The sequence below is a fragment of the Bufo bufo genome, chromosome 1, assembly GCF_905171765.1.
Source record: "Bufo bufo chromosome 1, aBufBuf1.1, whole genome shotgun sequence".
NCBI lineage: Eukaryota > Metazoa > Chordata > Amphibia > Anura > Bufonidae > Bufo > Bufo bufo.
This window is the reverse complement of record NC_053389.1, coordinates 750,173,056-750,192,892: the sequence shown is the minus strand read 5'-3', so window position 1 is coordinate 750,192,892 and position 19,837 is coordinate 750,173,056.

Sequence of the window (19,837 nt, the reverse complement as noted above, 5' to 3'; positions counted from 1 at the left end):
ACGCTATTTATCAACCTGACCCCCATGAAACCAAAGGTGTCATTCCCTTTAAAGCCTTTCCCTTTAAATCCGCCTGTGTGCTTCTCTTTGAGGTTACATGATACATAATAAGCAGCTTTTAATTTGTGTATTTTCCTATCCTATTAGCTGTGTCTATTTGAGACATCCATTAAAGTCAACAGACTTAATTTTATGGAAGGTTTCCTACCAAACATATTAGACTTTGCCTTCAAATGAGCACTGTAGACGGGTTAATGGATGTTTTAAATAGATAATGTTATTAATGGGAAAATTGCATGAATTAAAGCTAGACTAGATATGTTTCAGCGAGAAGGATTTATTTTAATTCTGTCACTTTGTTTCTTCCATTGAATTAACACAATTACAACAGCCCCATCTATTTCGTCTGCTGCCTATTGTTCCTCAGCCCTCCACATTCTAGGGGAATTTCTGGAAATAAACTTTATCTAAATGTGTGATGAAAAGAAATGTCTTCTGCACCATGAATTATCTGGTGGATTTCCGTTCTGATGGACCCAGGTTTTGCTTCTCAAAATGTGATCGCCCGCTTTGGACAATGATAAGAAAAAATGGTGAAGGACAGCCCACCCAGCCTTGTAATCCTCTCTTCCAAGTCTCCAGGTGCACGGAGCGAATGCAGGGCCAGCCTCGTGAGCACGACCATGGTTTTGGTCCGCATCCGATCAAGAATAGGTTGTCCTAACAGAGGGCAGGACATAGCCATCTGCAAAATGCGGAACACATGTGGCCGGTATCCGTGTTTTGCGGATCTGCAATTTGCAGACTACAAAAACGGCTACGGCCGTGGGCATGAGAACCTAAAGTCCAGAAAATAAAGGGCAAGGTTCCAGCACCAGTCCAGCATAAAACTTCTTTATTAAATCATGGAAGATGAAGAAAGTAAAAGCATAAGAAATACCTACGCGTTTCGGGTGGACACCTTAATAAGAGTGGGATGTCCACTCAAAACGCGTAGGTGTTGCTTATACTTTTAATTTCTTCATCTTCCATGACTTAATCACTTCACATCTGGGCCATTTGCCCCCTTCCTGACCAGGCCTAATTTTGCAAATCTGACATATCTTACTTTATGTGGTAATAACTTTGGAACGCCTTTACTTACCCAAGTCATTCAGAGATTTTTTTCTCGTGACACATTGTACTTCATGATAGTAATAAATTTGAGTCAATATATTTCACCTTTACTTATGAAAAAATCTCAAATTTACCAAAAAGTTAGAAAAATTTGCAATTTTCAAAAATTTTTATTTCTCTGCTTTTAAAACAGAAAGTGATACCTCATAAAATATTTATTACTTAACATTCCCCATATGTCTACTTTATGTTGGCATCATTTTGGAAATGTCATTTTATTTTTTTAGGACGTTAGAAGGCTTCGAATTTTAGAAGCAATTCTTCAAATTTTTAAGAAAATTGACAAAACCCACTTTTTAAGGACCAGTTGAGGTCTGAAGTCACTTTTCTGGGGCCATAAATGACCCCATTGTAGAAACTACACCCCTCAAGTTACTTAAAACCGATTTTAAAAACTTTGTTAACCCTTCAGGCGTTCCTCAAGAATTAAAGGAAATTGGAGATCAAATTTAAAAATTTAACTTTTTTGGCAGATTTTCCATTTGAATCAAATTTTTTCTTTAACACATCGATGGTTAACAGCCAAACAAAACTCAATATTTATTACCCAGATTCTGCGGTTTACAGAAACACCCCACATGTGGTCATAAACTGCTGTATGGGCACACGGCAGGGCGCAGAAGAAAAGGAACTCCACATGGTTTTTAGATGCCATGTCCCATTTGAAGCCCCCTGATGCACCCTTACAGTAGAAACTCCCAAGAAGTGACCCCATTTTGGAAACTAGGGGATAAAGTGCCAGTTTTATTGGTACTATTTTTGGGTACATATGATATTTTGATCATTCATTAACACTTTATGGGGCAAGGTGACCAAAACATTGGTTGTTTTGGCACAGTTTTTATTTATTTATTTTTACAGCGTTCACCTGAGGGGTTCAGTCAAGTGACATTTTTATAGAGCAGATTGTTATGGACGTGGTGATACCTAATATGTATACTTTTTCTTATTTATTTAAGTTTTACACAATAATGGCAAAGTAAGGTGACAAAAATAGCTTTTTTTTATTTTTTTATTTTTTTACGGTGTTCATCCGAGGGGTTAGGTCATGTGATATTTTTATAGAGCTAGTTGTTATGGACGCGGCGATACCTAATATGTATACTTTTTTTTATTTATTTCACTTTAACACAATAATAGCATTTTTGAAACCAAAAAAAATTATGTTTTAGTGTCTCCATGCAATGAGAGCTATATTTTTTTTTATTTTTTGAGAGATTTTCTTATGTAGGGGCCATTTTTTGCGGGATGAGGTGACTGTTTTATTGGTACCATTTTGTGGGACAAACGCCTTTTTGATCAATTGGTGTAGCACTTTTTGTGATGTAAAGTGACAAAAATGGCTTTTCTTTTTTTATGGTGTTTATCGGACTGGGTCGATCATGTGATATATTTATAGAGCCGACCGTCACGGACGCGGCAATACCAAATACGTCTATTTTATGTAATTTTTTCTATTTTCAACAAATTTTTTTTATTCCTTATTTGGGGAATTTTATTTTTTACATGTGAAACTTTTTTTTTTTTTTTTTTTTTACACTTTATTTTTATTTTTTTACAATTTTCGGTCCACCATAAGGTCATACAGGACCTTTGGAGGACATTTACTTCACTTTTTTTTTTCACTGTTGATTTCTCCTGTAACTGGGGCTGACATAGTAGCTCCAGTTACAGGAGAAATGCACCCCCCAGAGAGGCTGTACAGCGCAATACAGCGCTGTACAGCCTCAGAGCAGGGCTGATCGAGGTCTGTGAAAGACCTCACACAGCTCCTGCACTCTCCGGTCCTGGCGGTCACTTGCACGGTGAGCGCTGTGTATACAGCGATCTAGAAGGCAGGGACACCTGGGCACTGCCCCTGCCTTCTCTAAGGGTTGTCCTGCTGTCACTAAAAGCGGGCAACCCGATCAGCAGCTGCACGATTAGCGTGCAGCTGCGATCTCTGAATGGACATTTTAAAATGTGCATTCAGACATAGAGATCCACCTCCCGGACGTTTATATGCAATGGGCGGACGGGAGGTGGTTAATAAAGGACATTTTATGCTGGAACCTTGCCCTATATTTTCTGCGCTTTGGCATTCCCTACTTGTTTGAAGGGTCCTGTGACAACCAGCAGACAAAAAGGGTGTCCTCCTGCTGGGACCTCCAAGGATAAACTGGAATTCAGAAACTGTATTTGGCAGCAATTTTCCTGTAGTGCCATCACAGGGAAAAATGAGGTATTACACACAAGTCCTCTAGATAAAGAGACACTCTTGGTAACTGCTCTCTACTCTGACCGAGAGATGAGGGTCCTGAACAGAGGGACCCCCTCTATTAACACAGAATTCCCTAAAGGGTTTTCTACATTGGACAATCTCTTCAAGTTGCCATAAGACTAGTGCACATCCCAATCCTTAGACATATGCATTATAGATACTTTGTTCTGCACCTGCGAAAGGGTGTCCCTGAAGCTGAGGACAGAGCCGGACATCTACTATAGTCCAGCCGCGACAGTCTCTTGCCTGCACTGCTGCTTTGGGTAGCGGAGCGAGAACAGAGGTTCTGCTTCCCGTTCTGGAGCAGTGACTGCGCATGCGCAGCTACCTGATAGTGTAGCCACTTCAATTAGCGGAGGCAGAGCTTCTATGTTTGCCCTGCTACTCAGAGCAGCAGCACAGGCGCAAGGCTGTCAGGCCCTTCAATCAAGCAGCAGGAGGTGCATCCGCAGCTTCGAGGACATCCCGATGCAGGCGTAGAACTGAACTTGATCAGACAAATCGATTCTCAGATCTTTAATAGAGCCCTACGGATGGCATAAGTCTCATGAAAATCATGGGGGGAGACATATATGGGTGCATATACTCAGGGCTGGGACAAGGTCCACCACCAACAGAGGCTGAGCTGCCCAAGTGCGCCCCCCCTTTGCCTGCGCCCAGGGCCGGTGCAAGGTTTTTTATCAACACAAGCGAACTTACATTTTGGCGTCCCCGACCCCCCCTTCCCCTTCAGCTCACCTGGGGGAAGGGGGGATGCGCCAAAATGTAGGTTCGTCCCATAAGACGCACCTAGGTTTTAGAGGAGGATAATAGGAAACAATATTTTTCATTCCACCTCAGGTCAGACCAGCCATCAGACCCCAGCTCACAGGCACAGCCCCAATGCCTCAGATCAGACCCCATGTCAGCCATCAGCCCTCCATGTCATATTTCTCCCCGTCCATGGCACAGACAGACTACAGTCATTGTCTCCGGCCCATCATGTAACCCCATCCTCACCCATGTCACATTTCTCCCCCTCCATTTGATTGCTCTAACACCTAAAGAAATATTTTTTTTTTTTAAAACCTGATGTTTCTCCAGACGATCTTATGCTAAAAGTCATGGTAATAGAGTCTCAAAGGTCTATAGAAGCAGGTACACTATTTTTACAAACCTTTGAGACTCTATTAACACTACTATCAACATCAGGTCATTTAGAGAAACAGCATGTTTTTTAATTATGTTTTTCCTTTAGGTGTTATAACATAACTTTCATTTGATTGCTGTAACACCTAAAGGAAAAATCTTTTTAAAAACCTGCTGTGTCTCTAGATGACTTTATGTTGATAGTAGTGTTAATAGAGCCTCAAAGGTCTATAAAAATAGTGTAACTGCTTCTATAGACCTTTGAGACTCTATTACCACTGCTATCAACATAAGGTCATCTTGAGAAACAGCAGGTTTTTTATTTGATTTCCTTTAGGTGTTCAAGCAATCAAATAAGTTATGTTTTAACACCTAAAGGAAAAAAATAATTAAAAAAACTTGCTCTTTCTCTAGGTGACCTTATGTTTATAGTAGTGTTAATAGAGTCTCAAGGGTCTATAAAAGCAGTTACACTATTTTTACAGACCTTTGAGACTCTATTAACACTACTATCAGCATAAGGTCATCTAGAGAAACAGCAGGCTTTAAAAAAAATCCCTTTAGGTGTTAGGGTAGATTGCAATCAAATGAACGTTATGTGTTAAGATTAGGGTCAGAAGCAGACAAGCAGGGTTTTGTTTACATTCATAAAGCTCCACATTGAGCTTCCAGCAGCAGACAGATGCCAGGGCACTTCTGTGGTCACCTCACCTGGGCACATGGTCTTTGCTCAGCAGAGTCCTGCCATACATGCTGGGTAGATGCTAGAATGGATTTGTTAGAAGGAGGTCTGTGACGTCACTGGTCACATGCTCCTTCATGGTCACATGATCCACTGTGAGAACGCAGGCTTCACACCCTCCTGCTGTGTTCAGCTCCAGAGAGAAGGGGGTGTGAAAGGATGGACCAATGGCAGGGCAGCTAGCTGATACTGGCCAATCAGCAGCCTCCCGCTCCTATCTACAAGCGCAGCTTAGAGTGAACACTGGCTGGGGAGGGGAGGGGAGGGCGCCCGGCAGCAAGTAAGTGATAAAAAAAAAAAAAAGAGATTTGTTTTTCCGCCCACCCCAGGCTGCGCCCTGAGGCTGGAGCCTCCCCAGCCTCTGTGTCGGCCCGGCCCTGCATATACTGGTATATCTCCTTTATATCTCTGTCCTGGTAATATCATAATATCTAAATCTAAAACTAAAGGAAGTGAAATCCACAAAAGGAGGAATCTGTAGCCAAAAACGCTGACATCCTCTCAAATCCGTAACAGAGTTTTGTAAAACTTCATTCTCTGGCATTACACTGTGCAGAATCTGGTCCAAAAATCTGCACTGGTCCTGGAACTTGGCCTTATACCGTAAGTAGAATTTCTAGTCTGGTCTGTAGAGGAAAACAGCTGTAGATAACATTATGCATATGCAGCAGAGCCGAATATGTTATTTCACTTTGGGAATTGAATAACCTGTCTCCAAGCACTGGTGTGCACATTGGGACTGCAGTGTACCGTGTGCAGCATATACCTGCATTAGAAACGGATGTATCTTGTGCTCTGCTCAATTACTTTATTTGGGTTACTTCTTTAAAGGGGTTATCCAACTTCAGGAGCATTTTGGCCAGACCCCCCCCCCCAGCAGCAAGTTTCCAGCTCCTTTGGTCTCCTGTCACTTGTTAACATTGCAACGTGCTGACCCCCAGAGCTGATCCTGTCCCAGATTTTTAGGAATGCTGAGTGGTGATGCAGACCTATTAGTTTGGTGCGTATCATGGTGCTCCTACACGGATACCATCGCTCCCCAGGGTTAGGCTCGATAGCAATAAAGGGGAGTGAGCTGCTTCTCTTGGGAGACTCCTGCTGCAGGGGGAGGGAGGGCGTTCCCCTCACTGCGCCCTATCTCTAATCTTTCAAACTCCACTATCGACTCACACCTCCCTTGGTAGGAAGCAGGGCTAGCCCACTTCTGCCCAAAAGGGGGAAAATGGAATGGTAAGTTCCATTCTATCTAAAGATCTCTCTCTTTCTGCCAGATACACTGCCACCTACTGCTGGATAACCAGGCACAGTGCATGAGCCATGTTATTAAAGCACAATATCAAAGGACCTGGGATCAAGTACAGAGATGATATTATTTGTAGCCTATTAGAGACAGTAGCAGGGTGTAGGAATGGCAGTGCCCGCTCTGGGGTACTACAACATCCGGTGTGACACATGATGTGATTGTAAGAAACAGCCCAAGTATTATTAGTCTGTTTAAACGGTGTTAAAGTTAATGTATATGTGTTCCTGTGTTTCTGTGATTCTGGTCCTTTGTAATATGAGGCTGGAGTGACAGGCCCCCAGGAAGAGAAGCAGGAAGTGAGGAGACAGGGAGCAGCAGCCATCTTGGAAAGAGAGAAGACAGGTGTCGGTGCTGTATGGAGAGTGTGTGGAGACACTAGAGGACTTTCCTGTGCAGCCGAGCTGTGTGGATTTCAGTCCAGAGGCGGACGGAGAATAAAGAGACAGGTCGCTTAGTGGAGCCGCGCTGAAAGGACTGCGAAACTGACATTGTGGCGGTGTATATTGCCACCAAAGTTAGAGACTCGCAGCGCTGTTGAGTACCGGACAGTAGCTGCAGAACCCCGACTTCCGTCACACCTCGGACTGTCATATCTGTGGCTGGACTCCATTGCATCCATTTGGTTTCCCTGCCTTCTGAGGAGGATGTCATTGCTGATAGCCGCCAGGAGAGGACGCTTCGCTATCAGAGAAAGGAGCGACATTGGGCCCCGCCGCGCGCTTCTACGGACTGTAAGCGCTCTACCTGGGCCGCTGGGATAAAGGGGGGGCGCACCCAACTGTGAAGTTAGGGTCAGGTAGGGACAGTTTAGGGAATATTGTTCATTCAGTGTCCATCCTGCAGAAGCGGACGTAGTAAAAGTGGAAACTATGGCGGAATCTGCCTTGAATGGTTCGTACTATACTGTGTATTTTGCTTGTCCTTCTCTCTGTTCTTTTACATTAATCCTGCCTTTATTAACAATGCATTACACTGCGCGTGCGTTCTTTTCAGGTTGCGGAGCCCAGGCCACCTGCCTTGCTCTCGGTTCACATGATGTATGGGGGACATGTCACTGCTGCAGCCAGTCCTTGTCTGCAGCGACACCTTTGACCCCCATCAAATTGGATGTTGACAAGCAGGAGCAGAGCATGACAATGGGGGAATGAAGGATTCAGAACCCTGTAGAGGTGCTTCCCTCCACAGGTCAGGTGATGAGGAGGGGGAGGGGGGGGGGGGGTCTGGCCAAAAGGCCAACAAAGGAGGATAACCTGCAATCCCATGTTAAACATTAGATAACGTACTGTGATATCAATCTCCGATCATCATCACTGCTACATGACAAACTCATCACTGCTACATCTGTAATATAATCCTATGGAGGCAAGTAAGAAATTGACAGAATAGGTTCCAAATCAGCTCATACTATTTGTTGCTTTACATGTTGTCTAATAAAATGTAATAGAAAATGCCATTCTCATCTGTGGTGCCCAGAGAGTGGCCGTACCCTGGCACATTCACACGCACGATTCACAGTGGAAATTACAGCTTTACATTCATTTGTCCTGTATGGTTCCTTGATAGACCTCAATTAGGCTTTCCCCAGAGGCAGCACTGCAGGTTCCCAGCATTTACCATGAAATTATGATACCATTAGTAATTACAATGTAGCACGTACGGACGCCTTAAATTAATATTTTATTCAATTATTTCACAATGTATTAAGAACTTGCTTTCTACTCTGGTTTCGCACTGTCAGACTGCACATCAGCGCTTGGATTTCCATTGTTCTGCTCCGTTATGGGAGTAGAACAAGCAAAATAACGGAAACGCCGCACCTGTCACAAGACTGGCATCAACAGCTACCCTTTTACTAGGATGCGATTCATATTTTTTATTGAATCCGTTACCAAGGTCCCTAACAGAGACGGCCCCGTCAGTAGGAGTTTACTGTATATTTAGGGCAATCTGCACATTGCGGATCCGTAAAACACAGATACCGGCCGTATGCGTTCTGCATTTTGTGGAACGGAACGTCCAGCCCATAATAGAACAGTCCTATCCTTGTCTATAATACGACATGTTCTATTTTTTTTTCAGGGCCGTGCAACAGACATACGGATGCGGGCAGCACATGGCGTGCTAGGTAGGGTTCAAGCACAAGGTATTTTGGGGATCATTTTTAGGGTGCATAAAATGTGAACATGTGTTAATTTTAAAGGAATGGGGAAATCTGGTTTTGTAAGTTTTCCTGCCCAAAAACATTTTGAAAAATGAGATATTTTTTTAATGTCACTGTCATGGCTCTTTCTAGGAAATGTCCCATGAAAATATTCAACATTTTTGAAACCTGTAACTGAATCTGAATATTTTTGTAACTGAACGTACAGTAATTTAAAATTTAGTTTAGCCACTTAGTTATGCAATAAAATGTACTTGTATAGCGCCACCTGCTGTTTGTTTTCATTATTTCTCTGTCCACCCCGCTGAGGTGGTGACATCTGCTCACTTCCATCCTTCAACTACCTACAGCGTATCTACTGTTAGGAACTGTGACAGTTACAGGAAGAGAACTGCATGACACACTCCCGAGCCGAGATAGGGAGAGAGCTGCAGCAGAAAGGACACGCCCCATAGCTGCTGGCTTGAAATAAATCAAGCAGAGCTATTGGGGCAATGAATATGGAGATATCTGGATCCATGTGAGGTACAGGGCTGGTTCTAGCTTTGTTAGAAAGAGATTGTCATGTACTATATGATGTCTGATTATCATTTTTACATTAATCTTGGGATAACCCCTTTAAATATGGCCATGTAAAAGATGGGTGCAGAGCTGGGCCTTTCAGAACTAGAGTTTGCTGGTGGTGTTTGCAGCTTCTACAGGAGCACCCTTGAACTCTGATTTGGGTGCTGTACCTCAGCACTCTACAGCAGTAGGGGTTCAGAATGCCTTTTACACTATATAGTATGTATGTGTAGAGATATTTATTTTTACATATGCAATTCTCCAGTTGAGAAATGCATTGTTCTGGTTGTACAAATCCATAAATTGTACCCAACCCCCCTTGATAGCACCCTAGGCAGCTGTCTGCTCTGCCTACTCCTTCCCCTTTTCATTGTATGCTGAACCAACTGCTCATAGACATCTTGTATATTTCTGCATTTAAAATGCCTTTGCTATAATTTCAAAGTTCGGGATCTTTTTGTTTCTCCTTTTTAATATGTTAGGAATCAGTTTCACTTGAACAGATATGGCTTAAGATTACCCCTAAAAGCATTATCTAAAGTGCCCCCCTTCCCCCCCTCTTCATCCTTTAACTCCTGTACAGGGATCTAGACTCTGTTGTATGGAAACCACCAGGCTGCTACCTGTGGCGAAACCAACCTCGCCACTGGGTGGTGGAGAAGCCTGGTTGCCAGCCTCTTGCCCCAGGATTATGGGCCCTCTCATCAGCCCATGCTAAACTTAAACCCCATGGCGATTTGACTGTGTTTGTGGCATCTGAGCGCTGTTTGGATATATTGAGCGCTCAGATCCAAGCCATCTGGGGATATGTTAAATGTCTATGTTTACTGTAATGGTTGGGACATTGTATATTTGAGTAGTGATGTCTGTCCTATTGTCCCCACGATTGTATTGGCGATTTCCCTTTGTCCTGAGAGATAATTGAATTACTCCTCGGTTGTCTCCAGGACAGAAGACATTGTGTATTCTCCTGCCTGTGATAATTACATCAACCCATTGTGTAAGGTAATTGTATCACAGGCAGAGGGGAGGATTTTGTGTGGGAGTGTCTGAGTGTTTTGAGGGATCAGGCATAACCGTGGTCTGGGAGAGGCCGAGGTAACAACATGCAGAGTTCATGACATCTATGAAAATAGAAGAGCCTTCAGTACTCAATTAAAATCCATATTCTTTGTTCATCCATCTTTAAAAACATTCCATAAGTCCACTAGAGTTGCTCATTCATTTCCGATGATATTCCATCTTTACTATTAGCACCATTTGCACAGCGTTCATACGTCATCGCGAGTGGCATTTCGGCATTTCCGAGATCTTCAAGCATTTCGGCCTTTCGCAAGCAAATGGAGCAGGTAAGTATGATTTTTTTTTGGTTTTTTTTGCACTGTTTCTGGTTAAATCGATTCACTACCACGAAGCACCAAGAAATTCACGCCAAATCGAATTTATCTTGAAATTCGAATTGAAGTCCACTTCGAGGACTTCGATCAACACCAGTAGGAATGTACATCTGTGCAAAATCGTCCATTTGCAGGCGATATCCCATAAGTTAGATGCCAGGAGTATTTATGCTATAGGATCAGCTATCTCTCAGAGTATTTGGAGGCAGGAGCATAGAATTGGTTACATTTATTTTGCATGTCAGGTACAATATGGCACCCTGTAAAACGTGTCCTGCTTCTCTCAGACCCCAGGAGCTATCAGTACATAACTTCTTACTTAGCCGTGTCCCTTGTGATTCACTAGCTGCAGCTGTGTCTGTCCTGGACGCTGTAAGCAGCTCTTCAGTCGGAAACCCTTGCCGCACTGGTCCCAGTCTCATAAATCCTTGCAGCAGCTGCAGCTTTCACAGCGCTCACCCCTGCCAACTCTGCCAGCCACAGGGCACATAGGAAGTAATTTTGCATCAATTCAGATCTCTCCTACTGTAATAGATATACCTGTCTTTCTGGGCAGGGATTTCCATAGAAGTGTGAGGGTTTCATGTAGAGCCTGGACTTTCCTTCTTCATTAGGTTTCTGTACAGCTGGAAAGGCGTCTACAAATGAATATCTGAATCCTCACTGATAATAATACATTAGCATAATCTTACTGAATTTGGTCTATGTGATTAAATGAGCTGCGGTACCAGGCACAGACCCTTGTAAGGGTGAGCCCCTCTGCCTACGTAGACCATGAAGAGACTCAGAACATGTCATTGCTAGCGCCATGGACCCTTCAATGATCAAGGGGGTCCTTCAAAGCTGATAACAAGCTGAAGGCAAAAAGGAGCTCAATAGATGTCTTCCCTTCCAAAATCTCAGACATCAACATCTCAGTAAGCACTTAGATTGGACGCACTTTGGATAAACCCTTATTCGATGGGCGGCATGGTGGCTAGCACTGGTACCTTGCAGCGCTAGGGTCCTAGGTTCGAATCTGACCAAAGACAACATCTGCATGGAGTTTTTATGTCCCCCCTTTTTTGAGTGGGTTTCCTCCGGGTACTCCGGTTTCCTCCCACACTGATAGGGACCTTAGATTGTGAGCCCCATTGGGGACAGCGTGATGCTAATGTCTGTAAAATGGAATATAGTAGAGCTATATAAGTGCCTAAAATTATAAATTCAAAAGGTAAGAAAATCACAGCTTCATGGTAAGTCATCTGCTATGATCTCTAGAGGAACCTGGTGCTAAGTGGTTCATTGTCTTACAGCACCACCACACAAGACAGACATGTGTGGACATGTAAGGTTGCCCTAGAGCAAAATCCACTCTCTGTAACTGCTCTCTGCTTTGGGAAATGAATGGGTGATCTTAAGGTTTTCTAAACCAGACTACCCTGATAAAAGCACAAACGCAAGAATAATGTATACTGTAGCTAAGACTACTAGCCTCCCTTCTTCTGAGACCAGACATCTAGAAGGTGTGGAGGGCATCTAAACTGGGTAGCACCAGCTACTGGAGCATCTAATGGACAACTACCATGAACACTAAGCAGACACATTACACAGTCCATGTTGTGGGATGACACAGAGTGATTTATTATGGTTCTCTTTAGGCCAACCCTATATTGTCATTTTGCAGACCTCTTTAATTAGGATACTAATACCAAATGCCAGTGATGAAATTAAAAGACTAGCGATTCTGAGATGTGATGAATATGAGAGTGTACTGTGGCTCGTATGTGCTTTTTTATGGTTTTTGTTTATGATTGTAAACATTTTGGGTGACTGGATTCCTAGTAAGACAAGGAGATAGGAATTGGGATATTAATTGTTGACTGAAAAACATGGCTGGAACCTCCAGTCAAGGACAAACATCATACAGTCAGCCCATGTGATTGACTGCTCATAGGTAACCCACCTGAGGTTAGCTCCATTTGCCAGAGGCAACATGCCATTTATAATACCAGTGGTAAAGGGAACCAAATTAGAATCCGGGATCTGAGTGCAACTGCCGGCACTGCACCACTTATATAGCTTATCTTCCATTGTGGCATCACAACATTGCCAAACCATTGAAGATAGAACCACCCTAAAACTTGCAATGTCTTTATCTTCTGCATGAAAAGTGAATGCATGGAGACCAAATGTTGGGCACTTCTATTCCATACGTACCTACATGAGTGGGTTATTGGCTATTCACTCGGGGGCCCCTATTGTACTGCTTTGACCACACATTACCCTAACTCTCCCAATAAGACACAGAGACCAGAGTTGGATAATAATGGCCACAGCAGCCGTTTATTAACATAAATACAACAAACCATAAATCATATTACAGTTTCTTACCCATGACGAGGGAGGTCCTTGAAGCCCCAAATTCGTTAAAACACAAGTCACCAAAAAACTGGCACATCCGTCTTGCCTCCAGCCGTAAAGCACCAGCTCGGAGACCACCTGACGGACGCCTTTTATCCGAGCCAACTGTCCAACCATGGGAGTCCAGCCCCACCATTGAGGCCCTCCCATTCACCTGAAGCATCCTTACCACCAACTTCGAGGACCTCCCACCGCCACGACTGCCGCGACATAACATACACGTACAACACATAACAACCCATGCGCCAACCCAAAACGCCACCTTTCCCCTAAGGCCTTCACCAAGGGAGGGAGGGTGGGAGTTTGCTTCTTCTCCTAGATTTTAAAATCTAAAATGGCTCCTACACTCCTCCCCTTAATATAACCTCCCTATACCACCCACTTCTAACTCCACCCACCGCAATTCCTACAGCTACTTAACCTTATCACCGCTGGCCCCCTCCTGCCAAAACCCCTCATGACGGCCTCCCCTAACTGTCGCCCAGTACGGCCTCACTCTCCCGATTGTGGCAGTATAATCCCATGAAACAGACCACCAAAGTGTGGAACTTATATAAAATGTCCAGTTTTTTGTGAAGGAATTAAATGTCCCTAATTTAAGGGTATAATTATTGGTTAAGAGGATTGTGCACCACCAATGAGGCCAGGTGAGACGATCTCCTCAGGCAGCACCAGGTAGGGGCAAGAGGGGGCAGTGGAAGGGCCATGGGCAATGACATCCTTCATTGTGGCAAATGGGTTAAGTTAAGAAATTGGTATGGGGGGGGGGGCGCGTTTCAGTTTTCGCCTCAGGCAGCAGAAAGGCTAGGTGCACCCCTGTCCCTAAGAGCCTTTTGGGAAATCATACTTGACCTGATCCCCACTGGTGTGTTCCGGCTCCTTCGCTCCCCTAAGTTGCTGCAGATTTCCAGTTTCCCCACGTCAACATCTGGTTTGATGTTGGTCACGTGGGTACTGCAGCAAAGACTGGGTGCAGTGGTGACATCTTCACTATGTGTCACGTGATCTAGTGGTTTGATTTCACCGCTGCAGCCAGTCATTGGTTGCTGTAGTCACATGAACCAGATGGTGCTGTGGGGTCACTGGAGATCTGCGTTGGAGCCAGAACAAGCGGCATGGATCAGGTAAGTGGGGGTGGGGGGTCTGCTATCCTGGAGAGGGCCTGGGATGTGTGGCCGTGAACCGATAACAGGAAAGGGTCCATCTGTACCTTTGTATTCCTCTCTGCATTGCCGCACTGTGCATTCGGGAGACACAATGCAGTCCTGGATATCTATTATGTCTGGAGATTACCCTAATATTGGCTGACACATGGCACTGTGCTATTACTGAGAGCATTTCATAGAGCAGTCCCCTACTGCTTCCTGTACTAGGACTGCGTACGGCGGCAAATAAGGAGCAAATGAAGACGTACAATATGCGGTAACTGTAAATATGAAGACATAACGCTCGCAGCCGCTCTACCTGGAAAGATAAAAAGTAAAGAGGAAGAAGGATGGGAACAGATGCTGCTGCTGGATGGATCCCACCTGTTTTCTGATACAGTGTAATTAAATATAAAAGCCTTCTCCGAGCGGCGAGATTAATGTCGCCCATTGAAAACGCCATAAGATCATATGGTAGAAATCCACGTATTGCCCACACGTGTGATATCACGGCTCAAGCATCCCTGCTGCAGAGCTGAAATTGCCATTTAACTCATAAGTCCTTTAAAGGGAGTCTGTCACCACAATTTGCCCTTATAGACCACTTACATAGCACTGTAGCATCACTATAGATCAGTCACATGGTACCTTTGTCTTTTTGTTTGGATGTTCACCAGGGGCAAAAACAGAGTTTTATTCATACGTAAATGAGGGCTCGCAAGTGCCCAGGGGCGGCGTTCGGGCTGTAAGTGCCCAGGCCGCTCTTCCTCCTTCTCACATAACCTGGGGAGGCAGAGCGGCCTGGGCACTTACAGCCCAAACGCCGCCCCTGGGCACTTGCCAGCCCTCATTTACATATGAATAAAACTCTGTTTTTGCCCCTGGTGAACATCCAAACAAAAAGACAAAGGTACCATTTGACTGATCTATAGTTATGCTACAGTGCTATGTAAGTGGTCTATAAGGAAATTGTGGTGACAGACTCCCTTTAACTGGTAATTAATTTTTTTCTGCCAATGCATTAGAGGAAGCTGCAGTCCTTATTTAGTAATAATTCATAATGTGTGAGGTGAGAGGATTTCCTCTGGTACCATAGATCAAGTGTCCCACTAAAAATATTCTACAGTTTTCATACAAGCACCTGGATCTGAATACTTTTGCAATTGAATGTAGTTAAAAATGTAGCATAGCCACTGAGTTATTCAATAAAATGTATCTGTATAGCGCCACCTGCTGTTTTTTTTTTTTCTTATTTCTTTGTCCGGCTCAATGAGATGGCCGCACATGCTCAGTTTCATTCTTCATCTGCCTCCTGAGCTGTGATAGGTAGAGCACGGACACACCTCCTGAGCTGCAGCAGAAAATACACTCCCCTTGAGCTGTGATAGGGAGAGCTGAGACATGCCTCCTGAGCTGTGATAGGTAGAGCATGGCCACTCCCCCTTAGCTGCAGCAGAAAAAACACTCCCCTTGAGCTGTGATAGGGAGAGCTGAGATGCCTCCTGAGCTGTGATAGGTAGAACATGGCCACTCCCCCTTAGCTGCAGCAGAAAAGACACTCCCCCTGAGCTGTCAGCTTGATATAAATCTAGCAGAGCAATGAATAGGGAGATCTCTGGATCCATGTGAGGTACAGGGCTGGTTCTAGCTTTGTTAGAAAGGTATTGCCATGTACTATATGATGCCTGATTTTCATTTTATCATTAGCCATGGGAGAACCCCTGTAGAGAAAACATCACCGGTCCTGCCATGTCTGTTTTAGTCAATGTATATCCCCCACAATATATCAATTCTGAATCCTATTTTGTAATAGTTCCACCTTGTGCCATTCCTCTGTTATTCCTCCTAGATGTGTATTCCTAAATGAACAACAGGATGTTACCATTCCCCTTGTCAAAGGAGTGTACACGGTTTGGATCACTGATTGGACAGTGTCACACTATGTAGGGACACACCCTTAATGGGTAACACCCACTTGTCCATGGGAAGGACATAGGAATAGCAACAAATAAAGTTCCAGAAAGCTCCAGAATCATCAGTTTCATGGAAGGTAACATTATTTACTAAAACAGACGTGTCAGGGGAGCAGACATTAACCTGCTGTTTTTTTTTTCTTATTTCTTTGATCTGCTCACTGAGAAGGCTGCACATGCTCAATTTCATTCTTCATCTGCCTCCTGAGCTGTGATTGGGAGAACTGAGACACGCCTCCTGAGCTGTGATTGGGAGAACTGAGACACGCCTCCTGAGCTGTGATTGGGAGAGCTGAGACACGCCTCCTGAGCTGTGATTGGGAGAGCTGAGACACGCCTCCTGTGGTTAAACCGGAGATAGAATTAGACACGCCTCCTGAGCTGTGATTGGGAGAGCATGGCCACACACTGTTTTCTCAGGTTAAATATTCAATTGCCATCAGCCATATGTTCTGTTAGAAGCTGTGTCATTTACAGGGAGAGAGCTGCAGCAGAAAGGACACGCCCCTGAGCTGCCGGGCTGAAGATAATCTAGCAGAGCCTTTGGACAGTGAATATGGAGATCTCTGGATCCATGAGAGGTACAGGGCTGGATCTAGCTTTGTTAGAAAGGTATTGGTGCGTACTATGTGATGTCTGATTATCATTTTTCAATCATGGCCTAACCTCTTTAAATTAAAATCTCCACATGTACAGCAAAAATCAAGAAACAGAGCTACATGTGTAAGTATAGGATTAAGATGACAGTGACCAGCCCCCAAAGTAACCATGATCTTTCACTTTTTAGCCTGAGCTGCCCATAGGCACAGGCCTCATGTGCCTAACCAGAAATCCTGACTTACAATCTTAGCTCTGCTGCATCGGCTCATGTAGAACGGGAGATCGTAGGCAATGTGCTTTCGTAAATGTCAACGGTCAATAATTCAAGGAGAAATAATACAAAACAAACAACTTGAAATACTTTTACACCACTGTGAAAAATGATTTTAAGGTAATAAATGCAGCACTTTGGATTCTATTAGAGCGGCTCGTTCCTTTTTTCAGCACTAAATAGCTTATTGATCTATTTAAACATTCATTTTTATTGCTCATATGCAGCAGTTATCAGAGCCCTGAGTGGTGACTGAAGTTCATCTGTCAGAAGCCGTAACGGCTCTACAGGGTAATGGCGGAGGAATGGAAAACGGCAGCGGTGGCGACAGCATAAAACCGACATACGTGGTGCTAGAGAGCGCCAGGCCAGAACAAGCTTTCACCTTATGTGTATGGTCAGCTTAAAGGAAGCGAGCGAGAGGCGTCACCCAAGGGCAGAGGGGGAAGGGTTAGAGCCCAGGACACTTCACAGTAAGGGAACGCCCAGTGGACACTTTGCATTGCAGCGCAATGAGCTGCATCCTCTCCATTCACGGCTATGAGACTTCCAAAAATAGCAGAGCTCAGCTGTTTATGGAAGTCCCACAGTGGTTGCTGTGCATGCATGGCTTTCTCCCCATTCATAGAAGGGCCCTATAGGTGGGAGCCGCACTTATCGGACATTTACGGCATATCTTATCAATATGGCATGAATGTTCAACAGGAATACCGCTGTAAACGGAACCTCTCATCTGGTTTGGCGGCCACTAAACTATCAGGACGCCATTAGGCAGCTGGGGTTAAAGGGGTTGTCCATTATTAGAAAAACATGGCTGTTTTATTCCAAAAACACCAGTCCTGTCCATGGGTTGTGCCTGGTATGGCTGCACAGTTCCATTGAAGTGAGTCAGTCTAGCGGTATCAAGAGCGTACACACTGAGTCGACGGAGCCGAAGATGGCACAGTACACCTCGCTTCACTGCACACGCTCTGCACATCATTCGCATGCCAGTGTGAGGCTACTTTCACACTTGTGTTCGGTGCGGATCCGTCTTGTATCTGCAGAGAAGAATCCGCACCGATAATGCAAACGCTTGTATCAGTGAAAACGGATCCGCAAGCAGCATTTTGGTGTCCGCCTCCAGAGCGGAATGGAGGCGTAACGGAGGAAAACTGATGCATTCTGAACGGATCCTTATCCATTCAGAATGCATTGGGGCTGAACGGATCCGTTTTGGGCCGCTTGTGAGATCCCTGAAACAGATCTCACAAGCGGACCCAGAAACGGCAGTGTGAAAGTAGCCTCATTAGAATAAACTGTCGGATATGAGTTTTCACAAAGTGAAAACTCAGCTCTCAAAAAGCTTTTATGCAGACGGATCTTCGGATCCGTCTGTATGAAAGTAACCGACGGCCATGGATCACGGACGCGGATGCCAATCTTGTGTGCATTCGTGTTTTTTCACGGACCCATTGACTTGAATGGGTCTGTGAACTGTTGTCCGTCAAAAAAATAGGACAGGTCGTATTTTTTTGACGGACAAGAAACACGGATCACGGATGCAGCTGCAAAACGGTGCATTTTCCGATTTTTCCACGGACCCATTGAAAGTCAATGGGTCTGTGAAAAAAAACGGAAAACGGCACAACGGCCACGGATGCACACAACGGTCATGTGCATGAGGCCTCAGGTATATCATCATTGGCTTCACCGGTGCATTGTGCATTGTCCTGGAGTAAGGGCTCATTCACACGAACATATTTTCTTCCGTTTCCATTCTGTTTTTTTACAGGTCCATATGCGGAATCATTCACTTCAATGGGTCGGTAAAAATGAACGGAAATGACTCCGTGTGCATTCCGTTTCCGTTTGTCTGCATGGCTGTTCCCCAGAAAAATTTTGCGGACGAGGACAGGCATTGTTACAATGGATCCGCAAAAGAAACTGATGCAACACGGATTTCACACAGATGTCATCCATTGTTTTGCGGACCGCAAAATACATACAGTCGTGTGCATGAGCCCTAAGTTTGAATTTTCTTTACTTTCTTTTTTCGGGGACAGATGGCTTACTGGGAGCTTTTTGGGGGCATAAGTGGCCGCCAAACCAGGTGACAGGTTTCCTCTAATACAAAACTGTGGCTCGGACTTCTGCCGCAAAAAAATAATATAAAAATCAATTACACAAAGCGAACAATCCCTAATCGGTTCCTCAGTAGCGAAGACCAAGTGCAGAAGTAGCAGAGCTGAATTTGTCTTTCAGCTCTACTCTTCTGTTCATTGACTAAGGCTACTTTCACATTAGCGGCAGCCTTCTCCGGCGGGGGAACAGCCTGCCGGATCCGTGCTGCTGCTAGTATGTCCGCTCCGGCCCCATTGACTATAATGCGGGTGGGCCGGAGGTCTGGCCGCAGCACGGCAAACATGCTAAAACGACCATTCCAGCCGCCTATCGGCATGTTTGCCGTGCTGCGGCCGGACCTCCGGCCCACACCCATTATAGTCAATGGGAGCAGACCTCCGGCGGCACGGCGCACTAGCGGCAGCACGGATCTGGAACAGCCTGCCGCTAGTGTGAAAGTAGCCTAATTCTATCTCCGGTTTAACCACTGGTAAGTTATGTTAAGTTTATTAACTTACTCAACTCTGCTACATTGTTCCTTTTTCAATGAGCAGACAACAGGGAGAATCCCTTTAAAATCCAGCAGAATTTCCCAGAGACACTGCCAGGAT